This window comes from Neophocaena asiaeorientalis, unplaced genomic scaffold, assembly GCF_003031525.2.
Source record: "Neophocaena asiaeorientalis asiaeorientalis breed wild unplaced genomic scaffold, Neophocaena_asiaeorientalis_V1.1 scaffold90, whole genome shotgun sequence".
Taxonomy (NCBI): domain Eukaryota; kingdom Metazoa; phylum Chordata; class Mammalia; order Artiodactyla; family Phocoenidae; genus Neophocaena; species Neophocaena asiaeorientalis.
In genome coordinates, this window is record NW_020172445.1 from 586,894 (window position 1) to 597,642 (window position 10,749).

The 10,749-nt window shown below is 54.1% G+C and overlaps 1 protein-coding gene and 1 long non-coding RNA gene across 3 annotated transcripts in view; one reads left to right on the forward strand and one right to left on the reverse strand.

Moving 5' to 3' along the window:
• SMPD3 (sphingomyelin phosphodiesterase 3) overlaps nt 1–10,749 on the forward strand; it is an 83,744-nt gene that overhangs the window by 54,853 nt on the left and 18,142 nt on the right. The gene's annotated exons all lie outside the window — the stretch shown is intronic.
• Nucleotides 24–10,749, reverse strand: part of LOC112391733 (uncharacterized) — a 13,004-nt gene continuing 2,278 nt past the window's right edge. Inside the window, exons 3-4 of one of the 2 annotated variants that reach the window (XR_003001555.1) lie at nt 7,679–10,408; nt 24–5,742 (exon numbers count right to left, since the gene is read on the reverse strand). This is a non-coding gene — a long non-coding RNA (uncharacterized LOC112391733). Of the gene's footprint in view, nt 10,409–10,749 lie in introns of both variants that reach the window. The other variant, XR_003001554.1, reaches the window with a different exon arrangement.

Consider the following 10,749-nt stretch of genomic DNA (forward strand, 5'->3'; position numbering starts at 1 on the left):
CGCAGGGAGTGCTCCCTCTTCAGCCAGAAGGACAAGAAGGTCCCTGCGGCCCCTCCTCAGGTGAGAGGAGCTTCTGGAAGGGGGAGGGGGACGGGAGGGGGCACTCCAGGCCTCCCCTCATAGGCTACTTATTAATGCTTTATATAAAGAGGTGCTGTGTGAGATTGTTTGAGAAAAGGTTCTGCTGCTTGGATAAAAAGTTTGAAAACACAGCTCTGGGGTAAGCAATCTGGGGCAAGCAGTTTGGTCCCATTCTGAACCGACCCGCATGTGGTTCAGTGCCTACAGAGGGGGTATGTCTGACACACCCAAATCTATGGAGAAAATCCGAACTCCTTCAGTAAGTAGGAAAAGGATTGAGGCAGCACTTCACAATAATGAAGGAATACAATTTAAATATCCTGGAAATTGTAATCAGATATCATTACCCATTAAACTATTAAAAAAAATTTTTTTTAATGCTAAAGCCCAGTGCATTTCACGGAAAGGATGCTGTGAAACAGGCACTCTCAAACAACCTTGGAGAAAAGCAGTTTGGCAATATGTATCAGAAGCTTTAAAGTTTACCTCGTAATTCTAGTCTCGAATCCATCCCAGAGAAATAATTCAAACTACTACAATAAAAGTGGAAACCAGAAACACATTTTCTGACCCCCTGACAGTTGGGAACTTCAGTCCAGGAGCCAGGACAGCAAGACCATTATAAGAACCTGCTTCCTCCCAAATATTGGTAAATTAGATGTTTTCACGGTTTCTGGGGAGGTCACCAAGCTGGGAGTAGGGAGATTTGGGGGTCCAAGGTGATGGTGACTGGATGGAAAAACAAAAGAGGAGATGGATAAGGCCGGCAGTCCACAGGGAGGGAGGAAAATTATTAGGATCTTCACTAAGGGCTCAGTGGGGGTGGGTGACAAATGTAAGCTTTAGAGACTGGAAAGACAGGGTGAGGATCTTGTTTGGTGGGAACTGAGAGGGAAGAACAAGCAAGACAAAGGGGAGAGTGTGGGGAACTTGTCCTGGAGGTAGCGGGGCTTGGTGCTGGACAGCGCGCATTTGCATATTTTGCATATCATGTGTATTAAACTTTGGTAAGAAATGCAGAGAGGAAAGGGAAATTGGGGTCTGGTGACCAGGCTACACTTCTTGGGGACTGTCATTTACTTTTCTGAGTCTCAGTTTTCTCATCTGTAGATGGAGCCAACAACATCTGCTTGGGGTGGTTGTACAGCCTAGCTGCACCATCAGTGTCAAGAACACATTCTATGAGATGTGTTCTGTGCAGCAACTGCTCAGATGTCCCAAGAAGTGGACTGTTAGTTCTGCTTTTCTGAGGCTCATTTCTAGTCTCCCTCATGTCTCTGCCATGGACTGGCTCGTAGTCCCACCTCACAGGGAGAGAGTGTGGCAGGGAGAGAGGAAATGAGTTTGAGATCCTGAGCGGGCCACAGGTGGCCCCAGATGAGCTGGATTGCTGAAGCCACCCTGGCTGGACTCCAGGTCTGCAGGGGGCAGGGCTGTCACTTGTCAATCAGTCATCAGGGGTTCCTATTATCTGCCTGCTCTGTGCCCAACATACAGGTGATGGGATAAAGTACTGAGTGTCTGCAAGGGGAAAAAGGAAGTTGAGTTCCCCAGGACTGGAGGCCAAAGTGGGTGGATGAGCTCCAAAGTTGCTGGTGTCACCATGTGGGCAGGGTCCCTGGTCCTGCAGACACGCTATAGGGCCACACACATAAGGCCCTCCCTCCCTTTGTTTTGAGGTATGGAATTCGCCAACATTGCTCAAGCCTTTTCTCCCTCAGTTCTGTGTCTAGTGTGGTAGATCTGAAAGTATGGGAGGCTGGTTACCTTTCTGGTGTGCAGACTGCAAACATGCAATAAATGCATGGAAACTAACAAGGTCAAGAGAGAAATGGCTCAGTTGAGCCGGGCCAAAGGTCTCTAGTTATCCCTGGGGCCACAGAGGAGGGGACTGGCTGGGGTTTGGTGAAGAGACCATCACTGTGACTTCCAAACCCTGAGCGCCTCCTGCTGAGGCCTCATCCCTTCGCACAGACGATGGCCGCAGGAAACTGCCTCAGCAAAGGCATGGAGGGCTAGAAGGGCTTCGGGGGAAATTGCGCAGGTCGGGGTCCCCGGGACTTCAGAAGTAGGCGGATGCAAAGCAATCAGGCTGCTGGGCCTCACCCCCCCTTTCCTGTCCTTCTCTGCCAGGTGCATCTTCCTGGGGTCAGCAAGGGCCACTGAAGAGTTTAGCAGGGGAGCAATGTGACCTAATGTGTAGTTTAGAAAGATGCCACCAGCTGCCATGTGGATCAGAGGAGGGAGGCCAGCTGCAGGGGGACCAGGTGATGGCTGTCACAGCATCTAGGTGGGAGAGGGTGAGGCCTGAACTGGGCGTAGCCATGGGAATGGATGCAAGGGATTAGGGAGGCAGAACCGTGGGCTGGGTGACAGGAGGTGGGTATGGAGGAGGTCCAGGGGCCTAGGACCACTCAGGAGACAGAGATGGTGTTGGGGAAGTAGAGGAAGACAAATGATAAACTTTTAGGGGAAGATAGAGAGCTGTCAATTAAATTCATGGGGTCAGAGGTCAGGAGAGACACCTGGGCTGGCTATCACCTAGGAACAGGTGACCCATGAGAGATCAACCAAGAGAAGAGAGAGGAGGCAGGGGAAGGTCCAGCTCCTAAGGGGTGGGCCAGGGAGGAGGGGACAACAAAGGGCTCGGAGAAAGAGCAGTCCCAAGGGCAGGAAGGGAACAAGAAGGATGGTGGCCCAGGACCGGGGGAAGAGAGCTGAGGGAGAGATGAGGATCAAGCCGCTTAGGCCTCCTGTTGGACCTGTTTCTTAAAGCAAATCTGGTTGAAACTGCATAGACTGTTTTCGCATTGGTGCTGACCTCTGTTCTGGAAATGTTCTTTCCAAATCTCTTCCGGAAAGCCCAGTGAGATACCCTGTGCACCTTCTGTCTAGCAGTGGGGGTGGTGCAGGTAGCGTCAAGCTGGGTGGCTGCCCAGACCCGCAGCCAGCCAGAGGGTCACAGCCAGGGGGTCACTCAGTCCTTCCAGAGTGCAGCCAGCACACACCAGGCTCTCACTACTCTGAGGTCTGCGTGGTATGGGTTGCATGCTAACCGGATTCTAAGCACTTAAGTTAAACAGAACCAACTAGGGGTAAACTGGAAGTGCATGCATTGGAGCCTCTTCTCAAGCCCATTTTCCACAGCTGCTCCTCCCCCGGCGTCTCCTCCTGGCCTGTAATCTGGGATCTGGCGGTCACTGTGGCCATCAAAGGCACAGGCTGGCAGGCAGGACTCCTGAGTGACACTGCCTTCCTCACGCCTACTCTCAGCTCTCTCTGCCACCCCATCTTACCTCCCTCCCTTGCTCACTGCTTGTTTCACCCACCACCCACCACTTTCCTGTCTCCATACCCTCTAGGAGGACCCCCCCACACACACTCTAATATACACCCCTAGAAAGCAAGGCTCTGACCCCAGAAATTCTTGGGCCCTTGCTGTGAAATACCCCGAGCAGCATCTGACTCATAGGGAATGGATGCCAAGCACCCCCAGCCTCCCAGCTTGACAGCTGCTGCCCTGCCCCTGCCTCTGCCCCTCATCAGCCCTGGTGGGCACCAGTCAGCCAGCACGACCTGGCAGCATCTGACCACGCCTGGCCTCTGGGCTCTGACACCCCAGGCTGTTGGCTTCATCTCGAAGCTCCCTCCTCCCATCCCCTGCAGGCCCTGCTTGGCCCCCCTGGACCAACCACATATACCTGCTGTGAAGTACTCTGGCCCAGCAGTGACACACATCACTTTCACTCACAGCTTGTGGGTCAGAGCTAGTCACACGATACCACCCAACTGCAAGGGGACCAGGAGGTGCAATCTTGCCTCATGCCTAGAAAGTAGGCCCGCACTGCTCTAGGGGCCAGAGAAAGCGACGTAAGAGGCCTGTCCTAGGCTTGCAGGCAGATGTGGGCAAAAAGGGAAGAAAAGTCTAACCCGGATCTTCACAAAGGCAAAGCATGCGTACCTTTTTAAGTTAGTCACTCCTGAATGGAAACACGTCACTGTCTACACTAGCAATGTCTACACCAGCAATCTGGGGACATGTGGTCTCCATCCAAGAGTTCTTGTCTCCCGTTGCAGAAGTGTAGGATTCAACAGCTAAGAGCAGGTATAGACAGGGCACCACTACCAGAGAGGCAGGGGTTAACTGGAACCCAGAGCCTCAGAAGACCCCTGGAAGCAGTTTTGGTGGTAGCAATTAGAGGGAACTTGGGGGGCTATAGATCCCCATGATGTCTTCCCCACTGGTCTTTGCTGTGGACAAATGACTAATTCACATTCTCATGCAAATGTAGCTCTAAGTCCCACTCCCCAGGGTAGCAGACAGCAGCCCCCAATCCCCTCCCAGTTATACCTTCTGGAGCAGGCCCAGGACAGCCCTGCAGGCAGGTCGGAGGCCTCCCCGAGCAAGCAGTCCATGGTTCGGCCTGAGCTGGGCCATCCTCTCTCAGGAGGTCTTCTGGCTGATTCTCTCAGAGCCAAGAGCTCCTGTGGTGCCGTGTGCAGAGGCAGGACCTGAGGATAGCAGTGGCCTGGTGTCCAAGGCCTCTGAAAGGGCCCAGGACAAGGACCTCAGCCCTCAGTGGTGAGTGAGATCCAGTCTCAGTTCAGAAATGCAGCCCTCGGGCCCAGCTGCCCAGAGCTACAGGGAAGGGTGGTGAGATGCTGATGCCTGATTTTATTTACTCATTCGCACTGATTTGCTTTTTAATCTTTGCATAAATTCTTCTCTAGGACTCAGTTTGTTAAATGTTCTTTGCATAGAAAACTTCAGGCTGAATGTGAAATGATGCCTTTCAGAAGAATTTTAGCAAGCCTATTCCGTTTTAGGGAGGTTTGTTGTCTTCATCTGTGTTCTCTGGTGCCTTGAAATGCCTACACACTGCTCTGCCAGCCAATCCATTCCAGGAGGAAAGGCTGTATTTGAAACCCAGCTGAATACTGAGTCTGCATAAATCCTGCCATTTGTGTGGACTTGTATTTAAAGTTCCACTCCCACAGAAAGTATGTTGTCCTTTCTTCTTAAGTGAAGTATGTTCCAAGCCTTGTTCGGCTCAGGGACCATTAACATCAGCTCTGTCAGGGAAGCAGGGACTTTGCTGGGACAAAAGCCTCAATAGCGGAGCCTGAGAGAAGCGAGATTCCTCCTAGTGTCCGTCCCTGAGGAAGGACTCTCCTGAGTGGCGCTGGCCAGCAGGGAACTTGTTGGGGGCTGGCACTCAGCTGGTCACAGAGCAGACAACACAGGGCTCACCTGAGGCAGGTGATGTAACCTGCTAGGGAGTTCCAGGATGCCCGGCTTCTGGCCACTTGCAAGGTGAGGCTCAGGCACAAACCTCAGCACCTGGGCAGGCTCAGAGCTCTTGAAGTAGGAGGCCCAGGCCCGTCTAGATGCTCAGCTATTGGCACGTGACCTCTCCAGTGGTCAACAACTGCCTGCTCCAGTCCTGCCCTGGAGCTGCCCTGTCAATGCCAAGTGGAGCAGACCCTGTGAACAGGGCCATCTCAGACCTGATATTCATCATGCAGGAAGCCCTCACCCCCCAGCACCTCCCCACCCTGGGTTCAGCCGTCGTGAGAGCAAAGGACTGGCAGGCGCCCTACGGGCTTCAGCCCTCAGCAGACTCTAGGCAGACAGATCTGGCTGCAGGCAGGTTCCTGAACCTAATACAAGGGTACATAGGAATGAGAGAAGATGCCGCTCAGGATGGCTCAGGGGTAGATTTAGGTATCAGCCACCTTCCAGCCTTCTCCATAACAGTCCCCACTTCAGTCACCAACAGATGATTCTGGAATGGCAGACCGTAGAGGGTAGGGTGGCCAGATCTTTGAACTCAGCCCCACCCCATTATGGAGCCCACACTCCCAGGCAACTGGCCCACATCCCTGCTACACAAGGTCCTGAACCCAGAGGTCTTGCAACTCTAACCACTAGGTTGGTTGGGGCACCCCAGCACATATAACTTCAACTTGGCTTAAGATTTGCTTTCCAGTCACGCAGGAATTGGCTTTATCTGGGCTTTCTGAGTTCTGACATGGAAATGCCGAGGCTGACTGATTGAAGGAGCGCCACAGAGCTGCTTGCAGCCTGTTCCTATTCTCAGAAACCACATGACGCATTAATAGCTCCCATGGAAAATTTCGTTTTGAAAATTTTATGGCCCCACTGCCTGCATCTGGCTTCTGCAGAGGCCTGTGACTTGGGCTTGCACAAGCAGCCCACAATAGACAGTCCTGTCTGGAGATGGAGGCCCGGCATCCCCTGCACCATCCCCGCCCCTCATTTGGGAGAGCAGGGCACACTTTTTGTCAAGCAACCAAGCACACGAGGAGGAAACTTCAAAGGCTCCAGCTGTATCTTGAGGGCCTTTGCAACAAGGAAATTAACAGTAGTAGTAGTGGTAATGAAGTAATATTACAGTCGTCCTTCAGTATCCACAGGGAATTGGTTCCAGGACCTCCCACAGATACCAAAATCCAGAGACGCTCAAGTCCCTTAGAGTCAGCCCTCCGTATCTGTGGGATCCGCATCCATGGATACGGAGGAGTGAGGAACCGTGGATTCAGAGGGCTGACTGTATTAGAGACGTGTCAGGCACCATGCTAAGTGCTGCCCATCCATCCTCTCTAACTACCCTGAGATATTGTTACTATGTGTGCTTAAAAGATGAGAAAACTATAGCTCAGAGAGTCAGTTAAGCACCTTGTCCAATATCAGAAGGAGGACCTGAACCTGCACTTCTGACACCAGAGTTTGTGCTTATAATGTCTGCACTCATGTCTCCTAAGGGATGCTCATGGGTCACAAACCACAGGCACCAGGTCTCACCAGGCCTTCGAGGACTCGGGAGGGAGACCCCCTTTTCCCAGTAGGCAAGCCAGGGGGTACCAAGGGAGGTTTGCACAGGAAGGGAACTGATAAGAATTAAGTTTTGGAAAAATCAAGTAGCAAGTATATATTAGTCAGGATCCTTTTGGTGGCAAGTGACAGAAACCCACCTCAAAGTGTCTAGAGCAAAGAAAAAGGTACTTTGCCAACTCGTTAGTTAGAAACTCTGGGGCTTGCGTTGGCCTCAGGCACAGGGAAACTGGAGCTCAAAGATGTCACCAGGACTTGACCTCTCTCCTTCCAGCCCTAAGGTCTGTTTTCCTCTGAACTGGATTCACTCTCCAGGAGGGCTCCAGAAGCTTTAGGCTCTTAGTGCTTCCATCTCAGAGAAAATGCAGGCCTCTTTCCCGAGGGGTCCAGGAAGAGCTAGGGTCGTGTGACCATTCAGTGGGGTCAAGAGGCTGCTGGGGTGCCGACCGGCCTGGTGTAGCTCATGGCCCTCCCCTTGCATTGGTGTGGGGCAGCAAAGTAGGTCTGCCACATCCATAGCGCTGGAGCAGGCTAGGATTCGGGCCTGTGTTGGTGTTTGAGACTCCACTGGGAGCTCCCAGGCTGGTGGGGGGCCTTATGTGCAAACCGGCAAGTACCAGATTAGAGGGACAGTTGGGGATATGCAAGGGAGGGAGAGATGGGAGGGGTAGGGAGGCTGGGGAGGGCTTCAAGGAAGGGGAGGCAGGTGCTTTGGACATGGAAGGGTGAATAGACATTTACCTGGTACAGCTGTGTTGGTGGGAGTCGTTGCTACAGCACGTGTTCACACCAGACCCTGGACCCCGGTTCTGCTTCTGGGATGTGGCTTTCAGGGATTAGCCTGGATTTGTCTCACCTGCGTCGCATGGGCAAGCATCCTCTTCCGTCGTTCTTTCTGTCCTCCCAGCTACGAGTTGACTCCAAGTTTCAGCAGCTCAGAGCTCATGTTGCCATGCCAACCCCTCCCCAGCAGGCATCCAGGCAGAAATGGGCCGGCCCTGATCTCAGTGCTGCCGGGGATGCGAGCACATTCTGGTCGTCGGATTGGAACACTCCTCTCCGCCTTTCCTGCGGAAACCTGGGGCTTGGCTCAGCTCCTGCTAGACGTGAGCCTTTGGAAACAAAGACGACGAGAGGAGGTCCCTCTGCTCCAGGACTCCCAGCCCTGCTGCCGGGATGAGAGGGCTCAGCAGGCATGAGGACCAGATGCAAGTGGTGTGAGGGAGGGCCAGGGCCCATCCTAGCCCAACATGGGGCAACACCTGACCCAGATTCCCAGAAATTCCCAAAGTAAGGCTTAGAGATCCCAAAAGATGGTGTGGGCTTCCTCAGAGGGGCCAGGGCTTGCCTTCGCCAGTAGAACTGGTCTGGCTTACTCACTTTCATGCTGCAGGAGAAATTTAAATTCAAAGTCAGCACCCCTAGGACCCTTTGGGCCTCTGTGCAGCTCATCTTGGGGATCAGCACACATGCCAGGTCCACTTCCCAGGGAGATGGAAGTGGGATGGCGTCTCAGTGCCAGTGTTATTTGGCATCCAGTAGCAGAGATCCTGTCCATTGCAGCTCGCCCACGAGGGTTGTTGGGGACCCATCTCTCTATCCTGCCATCTTCACTCAAACAGGACCAGGCCTTGCCAGGCCCTGTTCCTGAGGATGCCCTCCCCAGGGGAGGGCAGATTAGCCAGCCCCAGAGCTCTGAGGACAGTGACTTTGATCAGTCCGAGTCCCCACTTCTCATGCTGTGGTGGCCGCAGGTCACAGGTTAGCAAACAGGGGTCTCCGTGTTGACGGGTCACCACAGATCATCAGTAACCTGCAGAAGCAACTGCGGTATGAGCTGCTTGCTCTCAATGGCCCAGGCATTGCCTGTCTGGGAGTGGCTGGGCCTGTGACCTCCCAGGTGCTGTCCAGGACCTGACCAGCCACCTCTTCCTCTCCCATCTGCAAACTGTTGGAGCTCTCTGCTCCTCTGTCCATCCTGGCTCCACAGCCTGGTCTCCTTGTCGCAATCAGACCCAGTCCAGTCCTCGCCGCAGGGGGAGGAACAAGTTAGTGAAGGCCAGCGGCTCCGACCTAAGGTGTGGAGGCATCTCTGAGGATCTGAGGGCTCTGCAGGTCAGTCCGGGGCCTAGAAATACAGCGGGCAGGCTCGGGCTGCCCCAGAACAGCACACAGAACCAGCTGGTCCTGTCTGCAAACTCCACTGAGTTTACAGGTCGGGGAGAACAAACAGGGCACACAGGGCCAGCCTCAGGGGAGGGGTGGTCAGGGAGGCCCTGCAAGGAGAGGGGGAGGTAGGGAAGGAAACAGGGCCAGCCATGTTAGTGGCCTGGCCCCCTTTAAATCCTCGTGATAGTCCTGGGAGGCAGGTATTGTTACTCCCATGATGAGACAGAGGCTCAGTGAGCCTGACTCCAGTGCCAGGATTTCATTCAGGTCAGCCTGACCTTTGAGCCCATGCTGAGCGTTGAGCAATGCAGCCGGGGGTGAGGGAGTGAGGCTGTGGTCTCTGCTTCTAGAACAGAGTGTTTGAGTCCTGGGAGCCCTCTCTTGGGCACTCTGTAGACCCCCACTCCTGAGCCCAGGACCTGAGGGTGTCTGGGACTCCAGGCCAGTTCTGGAAACGATGGTATTGGGGCAGAGGTCATCCCAAGCAACCCTAGAAGCCACACACCAGGATTCACAATAGGGATAAGCCCGAGGGTGATGGTCGGCTTTAAAATAGGAACCTGAGAGAGCAATCCTGCCTGCAGGGGTGACTGGCAACAGCTCAGCACACAGGGCCTTTGAGAGACCTGTCAGCCCCACCAGAAATGCCCATGGTGGACTTTGCTTGGCAAAGGTGCCAACCCCAGGACACGGAAGCAGAGAACTGTGGCGGGGAGGAGAGGCAGGTGTTCCTCCCTGGGAGACAGAACCCGGGCCGGGCCAGGCAAGAGAAAGGGCTGGGACTGGGGGCGCGGGCTGGGTGCCTGTGCACCACATCCTGCCCTGCCAGCCCTCCGAGGACTCTCGGGTTCTCTGAAAAGCTGCCAGCCTCCAATGTTTAACTTTGCTCTCCTCTTCCGTGGAGAAAGTGTAGATCAGACTAATTAATGTATTGCTGTTTGTTTACCCTCCTTTCATTTCACTGAGACAAAATAATTAACCACAGAGCTTTAGAAACCAGCTCCATTGGTGGCAATCCCTTTTGTGTCAACTGCGTCAGCAGCTTCTGTGCATGGATGCAGGGACTGCACGTGGCAGCAGGGCATGTGGGCAGCACCTGAGGCTCCTTATGTCCAGGGCACCGTGGAAGGAGAGGCAGGTGGAGGGGTTCTGGACAGGGGACCCAGGAGAGTCGTGAAGGGCCAGGATGGCAGGCAGGAAGGACTGAGGTGCTCGGATCTACCACATCTCGGAGAACCGCTGTGATGGCCACCGCTGCCCATCGGCCTTCTGGGCTGCCAGCCCCCTCAAATCCATCGATGCCTGAATGGGGACAAAAAACATTCCTATGACCAGCCCAGGGAAGGCAGAAAAGTCACACCTACCACTGCAGTCAGGGCTGGGGAGGGAACTTGCCAAAAAAGGTTTCTGGGGCCACAGCAGAAGTGAGGAGGACCCAGGGCAGCTGAAGAGGGACACTCACCACCAACCAATAGCCCTGTCCCAGCAGATCCTAACCCTGATCAGTCAGTGTTGGGGATGAGCCACACACAACCGAAGGTTTAAGAATTTATCTCAGGGCTTCCCTGGTGGCGCAGTGGTTGAGAGTCCGCCTGCCGATGCAGGGGACACGGGTTCGTGCCCCGGTCCGGGAGGATCCCACA